The sequence below is a fragment of the Hylobates moloch genome, unplaced genomic scaffold (genome assembly GCF_009828535.3).
Source record: "Hylobates moloch isolate HMO894 unplaced genomic scaffold, HMol_V3 SCAFFOLD_715, whole genome shotgun sequence".
NCBI classification, from domain to species: Eukaryota; Metazoa; Chordata; class Mammalia; order Primates; family Hylobatidae; genus Hylobates; species Hylobates moloch.
Window position 1 is genome coordinate 11,018 of NW_026652990.1, and position 4,816 is coordinate 15,833.

Genomic DNA, 4,816 nt, shown 5'->3' on the forward strand with positions numbered 1-4,816 from the left:
CGGTCTGCCCGGCGGCGGCTGCACCGGGGCGGGAACTGGCCCACAGCCCCATCCCTGGTGGCTGCGGAGGGCCCCTGCCAGCAGCGCCGATCTCTATTCGGAGGAGGAGCGGGGCGGGGGTCACGGCCAGGCGGGCCCTCAGGCCGGGCGGGTTGCGCGCCTGCGACTACGGGACGTCCCGGGCGAGCCCAGGAGAACCCGCCAGCCAGCGGCGCCTGCGCCCGAGCTGAAGCCGCCCCCTGCCGGCCGCGCGGGCTTGGGAGCGGCTTCCGGAGTCCGAGCGGGCGCTGAGCTGGAGGCGCGCGTCTAACGGCTTTGCGGGCTGAGAGGCTGGAGGCTGCGAGTGTCGCTGCTGAAGGCTGTGGTGGACCCGGCTGGGTCGCGGATTCTGAGCTACGTCTCGGGTTTGGGGCTGGGTGAGGGTGGAAAGGCCACGAGGAGCCGCGGGGGCTCAGGAGCCGGTGGTGGGCGTCTGAGGAGAAGCCGCCCCATGAAGAAGCTCTTCAGCTTCGGGAGACGCCTGGGCCGGGCGGTCCCGGGCTCCATCGACCACGAGTACGCGGTGCCGGGACCACACCAGGGACGCGGAACTGCGGAAGATCCGCAGGGCGGCCCTCAAGGGCGACGCCGCGGAGGTGGAGCGCCGCCTGGCGCGCAGGAGCCGGGACGTGGATGCCCAGGACAGGTAGCGGGGGCTCAGCCGCGGTGGGACGGGGTCGCCAGGCCCGGCTTCCCCGCAGCCCCGCAGCCCCGCAGCCCCTGGGACGGGAGCCTTGGAGAGCGCTGGGCACCCTCGGAGCAGCGGAGCCAAACGGAGCCTCCGCTGCTTTCCATCGCTGGCAATTCCCCGCCTGGAGCACTTGGTGGAGAAGTTGAGTGATTTAACTCACAAAGTTAAGCATATACACGTTTAAAACATGGGGTCATGGAGGTGCTTGATGAGAGCTCATTCCCATGTCAAAAATACCATGAGTCGTGTTCAGTAGGCGGAAAGTTCTCAGGTAAAAGCCTGTGTCGGTTTCACATCCGAATCCACCCAGGTAGATAGCTTCTTTACTGGAGCTTCTTAGAGCGACACATGGAAGTGGGAGGTGGGTTCCTTGAACGGGAAGACTCAGTTTTCTCAAAGCATGAGCTCTTTCCATGTTTATCAGTTTTACATAAACCGAAAGAAAATATCAAGGATTTATCATTTTTGCATGACACCTGCTGTCTTACTATTGTGATGACATTTAAAAATTTTTATAACAGAGTGAAAAAAAGACTTGCTCCTCTAGATATCAAAATGTGCTATTAATTCCCACAATTATTGACTAACAGCTGAAAAGACATAAATACATGGAACAGAATGGAAATCCAGAAACACTGAAATATATGTAAGATATAGATGTAAGGATTGATAATGGTAACATTTCAGATGAGTAGGAAGGGTTGAGTTATTAATAAAATGCCTGCTCTTTGAAGAAAACTAATGAAATTTTATGTCACAAAAATGAGTTCCTGATGGAATACAGATTGAAATTTTTACATATGCAAAATGAGAAAAGTACCAGAAGAAAACACAAATGCTTATTTATACAGGTACATTTTACACTGCCAAAGGCCTTCCTAAGAATGACCTCACAAGCAGGCATTCTGAAGGTTGATTTAGCAAACTAAAAATTAAAACCCCCAGGCCAGGCGCAGTGGCTCATGCCTGTAATCCCAGCACTTTCGGAGGCTGAGGTGGGCGGATCATGAGGTCAGGAGATCGAGACCATCCTGGCTAACACAGTGAAACGCCATCTCTACTAAAAATACAAAAAATGAACCTGGCATGGTGGCACGCGCCTGTAGTCCCAGCTACTCGGGAGGCTGAGGCAGGAGAATCACTTGAACCTGGGAGGTGGAGGTTGCAGTGAGCCGAGATCACACCACTGCACTCCAGCCTGGGTGGCAGAGCATGACTCTGTCTCAAAAAAAAAAAAATTAAAACCCCCCTGTGTATCAGAAAAAAATTAACAAATGATAACATACTTGAAAAATATTTACTATGTATATGTTTTTACTGATATATATATATAAATAGATATTCAGATGAAAAGTGTATCTTCATCCTACAGGGAATTTACTTTTTATTATATATATTATGATATATAACTGATTATACATATAAAAAATTGTATATAATACTGATATAATATGTTATATATATCGGTTATATATATACAGATATAAAGCACATCTTTATTTTATAGGGAATTCTTTCAAATCAAATCAACAAGAAAAGAACTCTAAAAGTGAGCAAAGTACTTTTTTGCAGACCCACAAGTTACTTATGTACATAGGAAAAAATCCTTAGTGTTTCTCGTAAAAGAATTTAAGTTAAAAGAGGAATGATACTGTTTTCAATCCACAATGTTTGTGAGAATAAACAACAGTGGTACTTATACTGCTGCTTAAAGTTTAAGTTACTGATGACTTTTCAAATAGATAATTTGGTGGTAATTACCACATTCAAAAAATGTATATGCCATTTACCCATCGATTCCATTGTATTAAAATACCTTTAGAAAATAGAGATACATGTACTTTGTTTTTCTCAGCATTTATGTTAAAAAGAACCCTCAGAATGTGTCCTATAAATAAGTTTCAGTTGCATCCATAGGATGGAGTAATATGTGACCACTGAAAGTGACAATAGATATAGAAGTATGGGAGGTTCCCTTGATGCCAGGAGTTTGAGACCAGCCTGGGCAACAAAGCAAGATTCTTTCTACAAAGTTTTTTTATAATTAGCTGAGCATGCTGGTGTACTCCTGTGGTCCCAGCTACTCAGGAGGCTGAGGCAGGACGATCACTTGAGCCTAGGAGTTCCAGGCTGCAGTGAGGCAATATATGAAATATATGTAATACACCATTACACTCCAGCCTGGGCAACAGAGCAAGACCCTGTCTCAAAAAAAAAAAACAACAATCTAACAATTATTGAGTTGTTGCTTGTTCTAGAAATGGTTCTAAATACTTTACATAGATTCCCATTTAAGCATCACAATGGTGTCCTGTGAGCTAGCCGCTATTATCATCTTTATTTTATTAATGAGGAAAATGAGGCACAGAAAGGCTAAGCAATACCTGGTAGGTCACTGAGTTCAAAGTAGAACTCAAGCCCCAGCTGAACTGAATCCAAACACCAAGCTCATTCTGTCCAAATAGGCTGCTCTTTCATTAAGGGAGTGAGCAGTAAGAGCTAATAAATGTTGTACTTCCTTTTTTTTTTTTTTTTTTTTTTTTTTGAGACGGTGTCTCGCTCTGTCTCCCAGGCTGGAGTGCAGTGGCGCGATCTCGTCTCACTGCAAGCTCCGCCTCCCGGGTTCACGCCATTCTCCTGCCTCAGCCTCCCCAGTAGCTGGGACTACAGGCGCCCGCCACCACGCCCGGCTAATTTTTTTTTGTATTTTTAGTAGAGACGGAGTTTCACCGTGGTCTCGATCTCCCGACCTCGTGATCCGCCCGCCTCGGCCTCCCAAAGTGCTGGGATTACAAGCGGGAGCCACCGCGCCCGGCCAAGTGTTGTAATTTCTTCAAAAGAAAATTATTTGTTTTGAAGGCAGACGAATGCTCTTCAATGTTTACAATTACATGAACCATTGTACGTTTTGAGAGACTGCACTACAATTTCCTGAAAACTCCTCTCGCTCTCCTAGGACTGTTCTACATTTGGCCTGTGCCCATGGCCATGTGGAAGTGGTCACTCTTGCTGAGCCAAAAATGCCAGATCGACATCTGACAGACTAGGCAGGGTGCCTTTAATGAAGGTATACAGTAGCCAGCTCTTCTGGCATGAAATAGATTTCACTAAATACATAGAATTAAAATGAATTTATCTCATTTAAATGGAACTAGTTGGTGAAACCTGTGGAATATGTATTTTGAATTCTTAGAATTTATAGTCTAAGTTTTCATCTAACACTGATAGGCTGTATATTGCCAGGAAGAAATGTGTTCCTTTATTCTGCGGGAACATGGCGCCAATCCAAACATTAAGGATGTCTACGGCAACACTGCCCTTCATGATGCTGTGTATGATAAGGGGACTTCACTGGCAGGAAAACTGCTTTCCCACCATGCAAATATTGAAGCACTAAACAAGGTATAGATCAATCAACTTTCTTTTCAAAATATTTGTTTTAATATTGACATAGGTAAGAGTCAATTTTTCATATTTGGATGATCAGGCATTCCTGAATGAAAACATTTTGAGATAGCTTGTCTAAGATTTTACTTTAAATATTGATACTTTTAAAGAAGCATTAGAGGGCACAGCTTGTTTAGTACACTTACGGGAAGTATTTGTGAATTTGTTAAGGTAAAACTTCTTCAAGTATTTGTTTCCTACCCCAAGTGTATTTTTGTTTCTAATTATGTAAAACACACACACACACACACACACACACATGAAAAGAACTTACCCTGAAAATAGGCTTTATCTTAAAACTCAAAACAAAACTGAAGCAACTTGCAATAAATGGAAATCTTGCTGCTGCTGACAGTTTTCTCAAAAAAAAACTGATGTGCCTTTCAGTGGCAAGGTTTAAGAGGGAAAAATGGGGAGGGAAAAGGAGAGCAATCAAAAACATGTAGGTCACTTGGAAATTAGGTAATGAGGAAAAATACCAGTAAGAGGTTTTGTTTTTTAGTTAGTTGTTTTTCCAGTTTATGTATTGAGACGAAGTGCCCTTCAGCTTTGGGGTAATTATTTTTGGTTTGGTAAACAAAGTGATTGAAACTCGCTTAAAGATTAATTTCTAGAGGACTCTGAGGAAACCAGATTGGC

General features: G+C 44.5%; 1 pseudogene; it reads left to right on the plus strand.

The window, feature by feature from the left end:
* Positions 1–490: 490 nt before the first annotated feature.
* Positions 491–4,132, plus strand: LOC116464451 (putative ankyrin repeat domain-containing protein 19; annotated as a pseudogene).
* The last annotated feature ends 684 nt before the right edge of the window (positions 4,133–4,816 follow it).